This window comes from Semicossyphus pulcher, unplaced genomic scaffold, assembly GCF_022749685.1.
Source record: "Semicossyphus pulcher isolate SPU_LCO1_2020_fin unplaced genomic scaffold, fSemPul1.0.p SCAF_22, whole genome shotgun sequence".
Lineage (NCBI taxonomy): Eukaryota > Metazoa > Chordata > Actinopteri > Labriformes > Labridae > Semicossyphus > Semicossyphus pulcher.
In genome coordinates this window covers 814624-830075 of record NW_027211696.1, presented here as the reverse complement: position 1 = coordinate 830075, position 15452 = coordinate 814624, and the positions used below count along the sequence as shown (strand labels likewise).

The following is a 15452-nucleotide window of genomic DNA, read 5'->3' as shown; positions in this document are numbered from 1 at the left end:
TACGATACTATATCGATTCTTTGGACAACGGTACGATATTTGCCGATATTACAAAGTCTGCCACGATTCGATTTCGGTTCGATTCAATTCAGGGGCTTTCGATCGATTTAAGACGATATTATGTACACATTTAACACAATCAGTTACATTTCATCTAAAGCAAGAAAAAAAATACAAAGCAATTTTTATGTCTTGACAATTTTATTGCTGAAACATTTCAGACATTTAAATGAAAATCATTCTTTTTAACAAAAAGAGAAAAGACCTGCACTGTGTTTTGTGTGCCACATTTTTCCTGTTATCAGTTAACATTAAGGGTCACTGATTACCTTTATGAGCATAACTAATAGACGCACATTTGTTTCACCACCTTGAATTTACAAGGTTCTGCATAGCTGCATTAAGTTTTCTGTAAACAGTCACTCATATTTAGTGTCTTATGAACAATATATTTTTTTGTATTAACAAATTTTTATCATATTAGAACTCAGGAATAAATAACCAAGGTCAATAGTTGACCTATATTGAAAACATAGTGCAAATAGGGTGCATCATAGTTATCCACTACACCTGGTAATGTGCATTTTTCCATATAAAAATAAGAAACTGCTGTTGTTAGACAAACCAAATGTCAACAAATTTACATGTTGTCCTCAGTGCATATTGAACAAATACAAAACTTAAACCATGTCCTGTATGTAATCATCAGTAGTTTGATGAGAACTTATTGCCTTCAAGCATAACTTAATATGTGATCTCTACAACAGTCAATTATGTCTGTCAGTGATGCTCTTTGGGAGGTTTTTCTTCAAAAAAACCAACTGATCGACATGTTTAGGAGATAAAACACTGCGTTCTGAACGGGCAATGTCCCCCGCAGTGCTAAAAACACGCTCAGAAGGTACACTTGTACCAGGAATGCAAAGGTATGTTTTGGCAAGGTTTGCCAGGAGAGGTAGCTCAGTCTGGTGACTTTTCCACCACTCTAACACATTACCTCCCAAGATCAAAGATGCAGAGTCTCTATACATTGCAACTTCAACACCTGCTAGCTCTCTGGAAGTCCTGACAGCCTGGCTTGGGTCCATATTGCAAAAGGTGTCACCAAAGAGATCTGCAAGTGCCTTTGACTTCTTGGAAGCAGGAACGTAATCTAAAAATGACACAGAAGACTTTATAATTTTAGAGGACAAAATCTCCCACGTGCACTTCAAACATTTGTTAACTGACTCAAATTAATGATTCACTTGTTTTTAATATTAAGTCAGTGACATTTTTCACATAAAGGAAAACAACTGTACACAAACCTTGATCAGTGGCTTGAGCCTGGGTTGCAATCACCAAGTCAGATGGAGCAGCAGCAGTTTGGTCACCTGATGAGTGAGGAGGTGTATTCTCAACCTGTGCCACTGTGTCATTGCCATTCTGCAGATGATTAAAAATAAACACACACGATAGCAAATGGTAAGCATTTCAACACTAAACAAAGCAATTAATTTATCATTGATGTTTACATTTCTAAAACTTGACTAAAAATAGAAAACATATTATCTTACTTTCTTGTCCCAAAGCTCTGCAGCCTCATGTATGAGACACTGAAACGTCGCATCTCTCTCCTCCTCACTCAGGAAAGGCAGCTTCTTGAACCTTGCATCTAAAGCAGACGCATTACGCAGGACTTGTTTCACGTCAAGATATCGATGTACAAGCTCCCTGGCCATGGTCTGCTTTATCTCTTTTAGTAAAGGGGAGTCTTCCTCTGAAATATTGTAATTCTCCAACAGCTTAGCCTTCAGTGGTGAAATGATGGACAAAGTGGGCTGCTCTTCTTCACACATAATGGTAGTGGCACTTTTCACTGGTCCAAGCAGTTTCACCAAGTCTTCAGCTGCAGTGATGTCACTTTCGTTCAGTGTATGCACGTCGTTTGCACCTTTTCTCAGTTTTTTTTGAAGCACACACTGCAGCTTGTTGTTCCAAAAACCTTTCTAACATATCAAACGAACTGTTCCAGCATGTGATCACGTCTTGTTTTAGTTTGTGTTCTGGAAGTCCAAGCAACTTTTGCTTCTCTTTCAAGACTGCAGTTGCCACCGTGCTGCGGTGAAAAAACGATACAACGCGCCTCACGCTTCCTAGAAGACGTGCTGCACCAGCACATTTCAGGCCCTTCTGTGTTGCTAAGTTGACAGTATGTCCGAAGCATTTGATGTGTGGAGAAAGATTTGCCTCAACTCCGGCTACGGACATGTTGCTGGCGTTATCTGTTACAAGGGCAGGCTTTTTGTCGCGTATATTCCACTCTTCACATGCGTCGGTCAAAACTTTACCAAGATTTGCTCCTGTATGCACATCGTTCAAAATACGTGTCTGAAGAACATGACTCCTCATTTGCCACGCGGTATCAATATGATGACATGTCACAGTTACATATGCTTCTGTTGTACACGATGTCCATCCATCTGTAGTGAACGCGACTCGTTCTGCGTTAATCAGCTCACTTTTAATCTCACCTTTCACTTGCTCGTACAGCCTCGGTATGCAGGTTTCACTGAAGTGCTGTCTCGATGGGATTGAATATTTGGGCTCCAAAGTATGGAGTAGCTCTCGAAAACCGTCATTTTCAACAACACTGTAAGGCCTCATGTCTTTACAGATGAAAAATGAAATGGCAGATGTTATATTCATTGCTCGTTTGGAGTTGTGGTTCAGCTTTTGTGGAAAGAAGTCGGTCAGAGGTGTTGAGCAGGCAGCGGGATCTACGGCAATGCTAACGCTAGCATGAGAGTCAATACCGTGTTTCTTTTTAAGGTGCCCGGCCAAGTTTGTCGTGTTTCCTGAGTATTTTATCTCGTAACGACATTTCTTGCATATCGCACGTGTTTTGTCTGTTGACCCGTCTTTCCTGCGAAATCCAAAATATTGCCACACAGCTGACTTATTCCCAAGAGGGGAGTGAATTTCGTCATCCTCTTTACCTTGGCTGCTTGCCATAGTCCGCTTGCATTATTTTGAAACTTCAGAAGGAGGCGCAGTTGGGCGGAAACTGTGAAACGGGTATGCGGTCGGAATTTCAAAATAAAGGCGTATCTTAACGATGACGATGTTGATCGATGGTTTGAGTTTCCATCGATTTGATTGGATCATTGCTTAACCAGTCGATGGATCGATCCAGATCGATGGATCGTTACACCCCTAGCTGATATATGTAATTACAGCAGCGATTTTGCTTGGTACGCGTCCTGCGTCTCTGATGCATTAAAATCTAAAAGGACACAGTAAAGTCACTATCCATGCATCCGAAGGAACGCACCTCATCTTTTCCGTACAGAATGGTACATTGTGAACTACAAACTTGTGTTAAAATCCCAGTAATCAGTAAAAGAAACCTTGCTGTCAGAGCACCGCTGATTCAACCGTCTGCGCATCTAATCAGTGCAGAGGACTGACATCCCGCATGCACAGTCTCGAGCAAAAGAGAGAGAGCAGCTGTGGCCGAGCAACATAGATAGGAAGTGAAGAGAGTGAGTGAAAATAAGCCTTTATTTTCTGATTGTTTCACAGCAGTTACGCTCGTAACAACAAACTAACACGCCTACATCTCCGCCCTCAGTCACACCTGGAGCTCCTTACAGCAACGACACAGCTGACTGTTCTCATTCACAGAACGGCATTTGAAGACGTTTTGTGAAGTCTCATAAAGATGCAAAAGTTACAATAGTGTCTGTTGCAGACAGACAGAGAGCAGAGCAGAGAGAGAGCCATGTCATCTTGGCGCTACGTTTTCATTTAGTCCCGACCTGCATACTGTTGGCTGAGCTCCAGACCACTGCCCAGCCACTGACATTCAGAAATGTCCCAAACACAGCAGAATAATAAGAGATAGAAATAAAGACATAGGGCAGATCCACTGCATATATATTAAAACAAGAAAATTACCTATTTTTTTTCTCTGCTGTGGTATCGAAACAGGTATCAAATATAATTTATTTTTTACAAGTATTGTATCAACGTTGAACCTTTTCAGATTTGGAGTTCTATTCTATTCTTTTAATTTCAGAAACATTTTGAACATACGTAAATATATTCATTAATCAAACTACCACGCAAACATCAAACATGAGTTTAACACTTTTGTGTTTGTAACTGTAAACAAGCACAAAAACTCTCTCCTGATTTGTGTCGTCACACACACCCTCACTCCATGGCTGCTTCCCAAGTCTCTTATTTGATAGCTCCTAGCTCCTCGCTCCTCGCCCGAACTGGAAGTAGGTCCGGAGCCGCCATATTGAGGACCGTCTCAAAGCTCTTATCGCTGCTCAGAGGAGCGAGGAGAGAGGAGGGAGTTCCGAGGAGCGATAAGCGTGGATACACGAGAGCAGCCTCCATGGAAATCTTTTACTGGCCGACATGCCCCCTTATTACAGATCAGTTAGTGATTGGACGCTGCAGCTGATCGGACTTATGTGAAACTTCACGACATCACCGGAGTTTCATATCGCAGAGAGGAAGAAGCGGACCTTAAAATAGACTTTACAGGGCGCCTTGAAACCGACTATAAACAACGTAATGAGTTGGTATCTGACAAGCTGAGATTGTTTAGAACGAAATATTGATCATAACTTGTCGTAAAATATATAAAATGCAGTGAATAACTGCAGATTTGATTTGTTTTCTGGGTCAACATCTGAGTAAAAATAAGTTGTCTAAAAATCAAAAGTGGCAAAAACAGATTCATTTCTATTAAATTTAATCTAAAGAAATACCTCTCGTCATGATCAGTTATTTCCCTGCTACCTAATAAATCATTTTCATAGTTCATGAACAGACAGTATTTGGGCTTATTAAATCATTAATTCAAATCAGATTATCAGTGATCAAAAATGTAAATAATGAACAAATAATATAAAGACACAGTGCTGTAGGAAATGTCCATATGGCTCTGCAGCAGGAACACAGACTGCAGCCTGTTCTTCATGTGCAGGTGTTTGTTACACAGGTAACAGGTTACAGAGAGGAAACACTGTTACTGTGTGTTTTATTAGAATTAATACAGTGCACATGTGTACAGACACAAACAGCTGTTAAAGCACACTGACAGCTGATCCAGCTGTGATCAGCTGACGCGATCATCACAAACGGACGTCGCAGCACGTGACGCTTCATCGGAAAGGACGTCTCATGTCTCTTATAAAACATTCCCTCGTTTCCTCTCTCCTCTCTTGGTTTCCTTGCGTCTCTCCATGCATCTCTGGTGGGAGGGACTAAGACGCAAGTGAACGACGCAAGTGAAGGAAACATAGATGCAATTTAAGAGACTTGGGAAGTAACCCATGTCTATGTTGCAGGTGTAGCCGCTAAAAGTAAACACTCCACGTCATGTCCACTACTTGAACTTTCCGTTAATGTAGCCACAGGTGCTGCTGTCACCAGGATTAGTCTCATTTATAAGCCTACCCACGTAACAGAGCCTACATCATCTCACCGACACAATCTGTGATGGCAGCAGCTTCATTACAAAGAAAAATAAACAGATTTTCTTGTGATTTACTGGCAAGTAAAGGAGTCTTACGACTGCCGAAATAAAAATAATAAAAATACGAGCTTTTTTAGGTCTGTCCTCAAGAGAAGAAAAATGCTTGTTTGTTGAATGGTGGTCGTTTCTATCATGTCCGATGCATTCCACGATCATACAAATTTGTCATTCATTTTGAAATTTTTAATTTGGCTGACCTTAAGCTGACCTTGCATGCAGATGTCTGGAAACCAGAACACTCCCCTCCCCCTTTCTACATCTCCACCTGCAGAGCACCAGAACACCAGTTCAGGAAAAGTCGATTTCTGTGTATCTGTGTGAGGTGGGTTAGTGTCAGTCACTAGTTACTATTTCCAAACAACATAAAAATTAAAAAAACTGCAAATGGCTTTCTAATAAGCCACTGATATCTTCAGCAACAATCAATTTTTCAGTGATTGTGGCAGAATTCTAAAGAATGGTATCCTGAAAAAAATGTCTTTCCATGGCCATAGTTCAACAACAAAAAGATCATGAAAGCAATGTGTTGCATTAACTAATCACTGCCGATAACTCATCTCTTTTGATAACCAAGTGGCCAAAAAATATTGACCAATATGTTACTTTGATAATGAATATGGCCCAACAAGTCCTGGGAATTGGGCCAATGAGTTGGCGTTGGTACAGATGGCCTAAAATTAGCCTGAAGGCAGTGGCCCTCTCCACTATGTCCACAGGGAGCGGCTAATAAGGACAGCTCAGTAGGCGATAGGGACAAGAAGTGAACTTTTTCTGGTAGAGATTCAGAGACCAGGGCTGATCATCAAAATCACTTGCTCTGTTACTAATATAGTGCTTTTTGTCAGAAAAAAGGTTAATTTATCACTTTCACCTGCCAGATTCACTTACAGCTGCTGATACCTGAAAACATAGCTAGCCAGTGTTTGATGTGTACTCAATGTTTGTACGATGTGTTTCAATGTTTGGATGAGGAAGGTGCACTTGTTCTCATCCAACATTCTTTCTTCTAAGATACCAGTATCTAGATTTTGGCGCAAAGAAAAATGGGAATAGCTGTGAATTCTTGTTTTTTCAAATTGACTCTTATTGATCTTGTCTTACTACCAGATGCTGCCAGAGGTTACACAGTAGGGAACATTTATTCCTGGGAAACAACTAAAGGGAAGATGAGTGATACGGATCTAGTAGTTCTTCTCCTCAATCCTGAATAGGACCATTGCTGTGTTGTTGAAGGATTACTTGGTTGGGACTCCATGTAATATGTTTTTTACATGGGGACAAGCCAAAAGAATTTAGCAACCTAATGCTGGTTTAGATAAGATTTACTGAAAATAAGAGTCACTTCAAGAAAAAGCAATGAAAGTGATTTAATACCAGAAAGGGAATTCAAGCAATGGCCTGGGGAGTTGCTCTTGGATGACTTCTACTGTATCAGCCTTGTTTGAAAATGCTGCATCTTGTGTGATAGCGTTGACATGTTCCAGTCTAACTTAATATACGTCATCCCTTCCTAATATCTGAAATAAGATATCACTGAGAACTATCGGGATAGCAGTGGGCTGTGGGTTATCCTGGTTGTTTTGTTGAACTGCCATTTCATGTTGAATATTTCACTGAAATGGGAAATATTTAAAGTGAGATGAGTGAATGAGACCCTAAACCAACTGTCCACCTCTCCCATCTAGATAGCCAAATACCTTTTCTATACTAATGTATACAACAGTATAAAACAATAGACCATACTGTTTTTTAGTTAAACTATAACTAAAGCTGAACTATGACACTGAGGGCCCAATCGAGACTCAGCACAAAGCGCATCAGCGCATAGCGCAAGTGTCATTGCTATTTTCCACCTGACGCAGTTGTCATTTTCATGCCCAGCGCCCACAATGTGTAAATAGCAAGTGATCTTGTGCCCACATTAGCGCCCATGGGTGTGTTGGTCTTAAAATGAGGTGTGGTCAGGCAAATGGGTAGTGCGTTGCTATCTTGAGGATGCAGAAAGCGACTGCACCATACAAAGGTCTATAGGTCTAAAGTCTAATGCTGCAATATGTTCCTGGTATTTAAAGGGTGCACTATGGGCATACATCTGCGAGTTCACAACACAAGTCTCTGCTTGTCACTCACATGGGGATGCACAGCAGCACAAAAAAGGAGTATGTTTGCAGATACAGTGAAATAACGTTGTTTAGAGGACAGACAGCAAGCTTTTGTTTCCCTTGTCTCCTTAAATCATGATACTGCTTTCCGTTTGTTACCGATCTGCTGAGAAGTGCAGGAAGACGTGGACAAGGTCACTGCTGCCTCCACATACACCTGTTTCACCACAGAGAGATTCCTGCCCGAGCCACGCACGGGCCAAAAACTGCAGAGAAACCAAGCTCTCCATCATGCGTGCTCGTTCTGATGCACGCTCTCTCTAATACATGCAGAATCTGACACACACTCACAAACGCAAAAAAGAGGTAAATTTATTACAATGCTCAGACATAACTACCTGTGACACCGACAATCGTGCCCACTGATATTAATACAATATCCAGTGTCCATTACGCACGCACTGGAGAATACGCACATAACTTTAATAAACATAAGATCCTGTCCATCTGGAGATTTAAAAAATTAAAGTGTGCCTCATGCGTAAAGGCACACAACACTGCATGTGCAAGGACACAGTGGAAAGAAAGAAATTAAATATGTCGGTCCAAGCCCAGTTTGTATAAGAAGAATGAATCTTAAAGGGAATGAGAGCTGAGACTCTGATTGTTTTGATTCATGTTATGTCCAAAACAGACCTATGCATAATCCAGGGACTGAAGCCAACATCTTTGCGCCTTGCGCCTCGGTTTGTGTCCAGATTGTGCACCATCTAACTAGCAAAAGTGCAAATAGCAAATTTTACAGTCAATCAAAAGTTAAACAACTGAAAAGCAGCCAAGTTTGAAGTACAAAAAACCTCCTACCCTTGCTGAAGTGTATGTGCATAAAAAGATGTCGGTGTGTGTGTGTGTGTGTGTGTGTGTGTGTGTGTGATTTATTTTCCTACTAGACAAACTGTCCTGTAAAAAAGTAACAAGGACAGATAAATTGCAGCATGTCTATGATGAAAGGTCAGCAATCAGTTTCCACTGTTCTCGATAATTGAACAACAGCAGACCTTTTCATGTGTCCTTACAGCCAGCGCACATTTTGGGGAAATATTAGCATAGATGTCTCAGGAGGCCTACAGACATGACAGGAATGACTAGGCAGATGCCCCTGAACCCTCCTCCTCACCCCCACATGCCTGCCATTACACCACCTATTGCATACATCTACTGTATGGGTGTTTACTCATCCATAATCTTACATGAACACACCTCTCATTAAACGAGTGATAAGACAGAAAGTTCATCTTAAGTTTAAAAAGTTCCTCTGGAAGCAAGTTTCTTTGAACATTTACTAAATTCCTAAAAAAAATATCTGCCTTAATACAAAGTTCTCTGAATGTAGCAAATAACTTCTGATGCTATGTGCCAATTGACCACTCTCTTTGTAAAATCTAACCTTAATCTACCTGTGCAATATTTCGAGAGTATACCCTCACACTATATGTCTATGTCTTAAATTGATGTTCAAAGATACTAACAAATAGCCTAGTAACATGGCTACTAGTTCTGGAATCTTTTTTACAAAGTAAAACAGTGTATAAAAGTGATGTCCAGTTAAAGGAAAACCTACAATAGGCCTAAATGTAAGGACTCTAAAATACAGGTAAAAAGTAATTAAAAAAAAAAAATTACAATTAGGTTGATATATAAAATAACTCTTGAAACTGTATGACAATAGAACTAATTGGTCAAATAATGAGGTAAATAAAAATTATTATTTTAAAATGATAAAAACAAGCTTAAGTGCATTGTTTTTTATGCCGGCATATTTAGCATGAAGAGATGGAGACAAGATTGGTCAAGAGTAAGCAGAGAAAATGGTCTTTTTCGAGTTTTCTTTTTTTTCCTTTTTTTCTTATTCAGCTTAAACTGTCAGTCTGTACAGAAGTTGTTTTAAGTTGAACTCGACAAAGCAAAACATATAACATTGAATTAACCTCACAAACATCCTACTTGTGTCTTTTTTTCCTTTTGTCTGTCAAACTTTCAAAACTAATTTTACAGAACGTGCTCACCTGTACCGGGCTCCTCGCCTCCGTTCTTCCGACCCAGGCGCCTCACTGCGTGTGAGCGGTCCCCATGTCCAGGCTCAAATGAAGAAAAGAGCAGAAAAAAGGACAGCGCGCCCAGAGAGTCCGTTCTGCACGAGCTGCTGATGAGTGACAGGAGCGACAATCCGCCTCGTGCCATTGAGATTCAGGAAGAGCGAGAGAAAGAGAGAGAGAGAGAGCGACGGAGAGAGAGAGAGGGGGGGGTGATGCTGCCATCTTGTGGCCTTATAATGTAATCAAACATGCAGTTTAACAGTTAAACGGATGAAACGCAGCAAAGCAGGGGCCCAGAAAAATAGGTTGGCCTATTGGTCGGCCCAACCGTTTCTGCCATGAGAACGTTTGAGTGAGAAATAGGGTGGAGTAGTTTAATGTGGGACCCTGACTAATATGGGACTGTGGCCCCTAAGCTCCAGTGCATTTATCTTTTCTTTAACTACTATAAAGTGGGGTGTCGTAATTGAAATTAACTCACTGAATAGAGAATCACAACTATTAAAAAGGCTTTTTAAAATACACTTGCTCTACATTATGTTTTTTCTTATTGCATGCAAAATGGTTACCATGATGTAATTTTATTTACAAATTTGGGAATAAATGCCCATTTACATTTTAAGTCACACATTATGTACAAAAATACCTTGCAATGTAGTAGTAGGGTTGTGCAAAGTTGCAGTGTAAAAGTCACATTCTGATGAACAAATATTGAAGTTTTGTGAGTGTAAAAGTTTTGTGGAAGTGAAAATGTTAGAGCCTATCCAAGCTGTCATTGGGCAGGAGGCAGGGTACACCATGGATTGATCACCAGTCAATTACAGGGCTGACGCACAGAGACAGACAACCATGCTAACATTCACACCTACAGTCAATTTAGAGTCACCAATGAAGCGAATGAGCATGTCTTTGGACTGGGGGAGGAAGCTGGAGTACCCAGCAGGAACCCACACTTGCACGGGGAGAACATGCAAACTCCACACATAAAGGCCCCCCAGGTTCGAACCAGGATTCAAAACTAGGAACCTTCAAGCTATGAGGCGACAGTGCTAACACTTTTAACATTTGGATATTTTGGTTTACTGTATTATACAATCTCTCCAGGATTTCACAGGCTTTTTCAGTGATTGTTAAGGCCTGACATACCTGATATCGTGGCAGATTTTTGAAAAAGTTGCAATGCAAGTTGCAATGTTTCAAGGCTTTATTTTGTGTGTAATGCGTAAGAAATCCACTCTGGTACAAACGCTCCACTAAAGCCATCTATTGGCTTTTCTGTATGGCTTTGACATGGTAATGTATAGTAGAATAAGCTATAGGAGGCTAAAACCACACACATACTTGTTGTTAAATTCATTGTTGACTTAGTACTTTTCATGGGATTTCTTGTAACAGAAATAATTATGCCATATAATGGTCATGATTAAAGTCTTACTCCTTAAAGCCAAGTTCAAAACTAGGCATGTGTTTCAAGGTATATCTCCATTAGTCTGGAATCGGAAACAAGGTGTCATGATTCTGGACTCTGTTTTTACTTGTACTTCCTGTTTTATTTTGTTAAGTTTAGTTTCATCCTCATTTTCTGATGTAATTTCCTGTAAGTTTCCCACCTTGCAATTAGCCACACCTGTTGTCTATTTCCAGTCAGTCATTCAGTATATATACCACCACCATGTCACTTGTACTCTGCCATATTGTCTTCGTTAGTGCCTTTGTGTGTTTTTTAACCTCTGCTTTGCCTTTTGGACTGATCATGCCTATGCCCCTCTGTAAGTCTGTTTACTGTTTTGACCCTGGATTGTTCTTGGATACTGAGTGAAAGCCTGAACCTGATCTGTACTGTTGCTGTTCTGACTGATCTACTGTGTATGACCTACTGCCTGGACTTAAGTAAACTGTTTGATTTTACGGGCCTTATTTAGATGGCGGAAGGTGCACAGTCTAAAGCGCATGGCGCTAAGTGATTTAAGGCTAGTTAGACAGCGCACAGACTGTTCGCACAAAGTCCCTGGATTATTCATAGGCATGTTTTCGGCATAACATGAATCGAACCAATCAGAGTGTCAGCTCTCATTCCCTTTAAGAGCCCGGTGCGCCTGCAGGCAGGCGTGTTACTATTTACACAGCGTTTTTCAGTCATTCTTTTTATATAAACCGGACCAGCATATATTTAACTTACTTCTTTCCACTGTGTCCTTGAACACGCAGAAAAAAACACAGGTCACTGTACAATACATGTCGAATCACGGATTGATGTTAAAGCCTCTGAAGCGATCCCATTGCCCAGCAGAAACGAAAATGAAAAGAGGCACGCTGTAAACATTTACGCATGAGGCACAGCATTAATTATTTAAGTCTCCAGACGGACAGTATCTTATGTGTATTAAAGTTCTGTGTGCTGACCATCAAAGAAAGGTCGGCTTTTAATGTTTATTTACTTATTGTTTCTGCTGGATCACGTGGCTGTATTCGGTCTGTGCGTAATGGAGACTGGACAGTGTATTAATATCTGTGGGCACAATTGTCGGTGCCACAGGTAGTTATGTTTAAGTATGGTAATTAATTTACCTTCTAGTTGCATGTGGTGCAACGAGTGTCTCGGTTTCTGCTGTACTGTAGAAAGCGTGCGTCTGAATGAGCGCACATTATGGAGAGCTTTGTGTCGGTCGCAGTAGTTTTTGGCCCGTGCGAGGCTGGAGCAGGAATCTTCCTGAGGTGAAGCAGGTGTGTGTGGAGGAGAGCTTGTCCATATCTTCCTGCACTTCTCAGCAGATCGGTAACAAACCGAAAGCAGTATCATGATTTAAGGAGATGAGGGAAACCAAAGCCTGCAGTCTGTCCCTTAAACAACATTTACAAAGTGGAAGCGCTGCTATGCGTCCCTGTGTGAGTGACAAGCAGACTTGTGTTGTAAACTCGCCTATGTATGTCCATAATGCGCCCTCTAAATAGCAAACACAGATTGCGCCATAGACTTAAGACCAGGTTTTTTTTGGTCTAAGCAATGATGTGGCGTGCCATCATTCATCGTCAGCTCAGTCAAGTAAAGCCGGGCTTCAGTCATGAAGTCTAATCTCTCTTTCCAGTTGAGGAGACCAATGGAGCCTTTAAGCCTTTGGCTCGTGATTTCTGCTGTTCATCACATCCAACAACTTGTCAACCATGTAAAACACAATTATTACTCATTGTTGGTAAAAATAAAATTTAAAAAAGTTTAAAAAGTGTAAATACATTATACCACAACTACCACAAAGTTTTAAAAATTCCATGTACATTAAAACATTAATTAATTAAGCAGATTCATTTTTCGTATTTCATCTAACAAATACCTCATCTAATAGTCTCAGCCAAACTTTCTTGTACATTTGATTTACACAATATGGAAAAGTAAAAGTACTGATGAACTTTTAGGGATTACTTCAATAAACTGAACTACTAACAGTCCTTCAACTGTGGTTACCCAGCCACCCAGCGTCCTCTTGCATGCGCAGAGTCTTTCCCACAGATGTCTTAATGTCAATGCTGCCAAGGAGACCTTCATTGAAGTTTGTGCTTTTTTTATGTCCTGTTGGCAGCATTCAGACCCTCTTCTTCCTGCACATTGTTTAACTCTGATATGTAGCTCCATCTCACTAGTCCAGCTGGACTGATGATGAAGCTGTACGCCTCTAACATGTTCCTAGCCATTGATGTGACATGCATCAAACATGACAATTACCTTTTCCAATGTGTTATGCCCCGTCTAGGGATGGCCGAGGCATAAGATGAAAGAGACCTATTTCCCTCAAGTCCCAAGCAGCCACATATACAAATGTTACTGTTTAAAAAGAAGACATAACAAACATTTCACACATCATAACAAAAAGTATAAGTTTAACAATGACAAAATGTATTAAACTGAACTTTAGGGTGAATCAAAACAAAAAACAATTCTAACTCAGAAGGTAAATGATCTAACCAAACAAATCAAATTACAGTAGCCTAAAATTTTTCTCAGAATGCATTGAAAATCCACAGTACATACTGTACACAGCTTATACAGTAAGGAACTATTGAGAATACAGTATCATTACTGTTAAAACACAAAATCCACAGTGGCATACTGTAAACAGACTATACAGTAAGGGACTGTTGAGAATACAGAAACTGTTAAAACAACAAAAATCATTAACAGTGTATGTTCTTCCTTTACAACCCTCATTCCACTTCTTCTGCCAAAGTTCTGATATTTTCTTTTTGATTATTGCTTTTCTTTCCCCTTTTACAAATGGAATGTTGGTTACATGCCTCATATTTAGTGACCTTTTAGCTACCCTATCTGCAAATAAATTTCCCTTTATTCTCAACAACAATTCCCAACCTCTGTATTCTAAATAAAGATTGAACTATTTCAAACATCAGGGGTCCGTTTCACAAAGCAGGTTCAACAAACTCTGAGTCTAACCCTGAACTCTGAGTTGATCTACTCTGAGATAGGAAACTCCGAGTTTTCGGTTCCAGAACAGCCGATCAGAGTTAGTTCAATCAACTCTGAGTAGGATCAGCCAGAGTTAAGTGCGTGCACGCTGACTATAAAAAGCCAGCATTAATGGAGCCCCGACATCAAGATTCACCATGGCAACGGTACACAAAAAGAGGTCCTCCTACATCATACCAGTGGAGCTCGAAATCCTCATGCGGACATTCAGCGAATACGAGCATGTTTTTAGAAAAATAAAGTAACATGGCTGCAGCTGCAAAAGAGAGAGGCGGCATGGGAAGAAACTGCTGCTCGAGTAAATTTGCAAGTTTGAACTGGTCTATTTATTTAATACTTAATCACGACCGGAAGCTAAAATTGATATTAATTTAGGAGCAATCCAGCGGGAGAAAAAAACTTACCTGGAAGCACTTAAAAATAAAATACCAGAACATCATTCAAAGGTAAGGCTCAGGCAGAACAGGCTCATGGCTGAACCTCACTTCAATCATACTTTAAATATTAAACTAATGAAATGTCATTCAGTGGCTGTTTTAATGTGCATTAGCTTTAGCAGCATGATGCTGACTTCACATACATTACAATTCATGTTGATTAAACTGAATTGTGTTAGTTTAAAAAAAAAAATCCAATAACTTACGCCGTCTTATTTGACTGCTCTCGGCAGTGGTGGTGGAAAATCTAAAAATGATGACTTTGACACAGATTTGTCTTTTGATTTTTTTTATCATAATTATAAAATACTTTTGCAAAGGGGTCAGAGCAGCACAGATACGCAACGTGTCTTCTTTTAATTCGGTAACCGCTCAAACACACGCGTGAGACAGGCTGAATGAATGAGGAAGTCGAATGAGGGTTTTATATTCTAGAGGGAGGAGACAGAGCAAAACTCTGAGTTTCCTGAAGAAAAACTGCTTGCGACCAGGTTAGGTTCACAGACACAGTTACCATAGTATACCTCATTTCAGGGTTAACAAACTCGGGGTTTTCACTAAACCCGCTTTCTGAAACGGACCCCAGGTCTTCCCTGACTTAGCAGACTGCTGCAGAGTCTATACACAATACTACTCTGTCTGGTCTCACAACTTCCACCCACTGAAGACCAATGATGACGGCCTTCATTTGGATTTTTACATTTTCTGTCATTCTGTTTCCTGTTGACTGAATTTGATATTGTGGGATTTATACTCCTGCTCCTTCATGATTATTTTGATATTTTGAGCCATCAGTAAATATCT

General features: G+C 40.2%; 1 protein-coding gene across 1 annotated transcript in view; it reads right to left on the bottom strand.

Annotated features, from left to right (window-relative positions):
- LOC138602129 (5-hydroxytryptamine receptor 4) overlaps positions 1 to 9722 on the bottom strand; it is a 64368-nt gene extending 54646 nt beyond the window's left edge. Inside the window, exon 1 of the mRNA XM_069673527.1 lies at positions 9705 to 9722. The gene's annotated coding sequence lies outside the window, so the exon portion shown is untranslated. The remainder of the gene's footprint in view (positions 1 to 9704) is intronic.
- Between the last annotated feature and the right edge of the window lie 5730 nt (positions 9723 to 15452).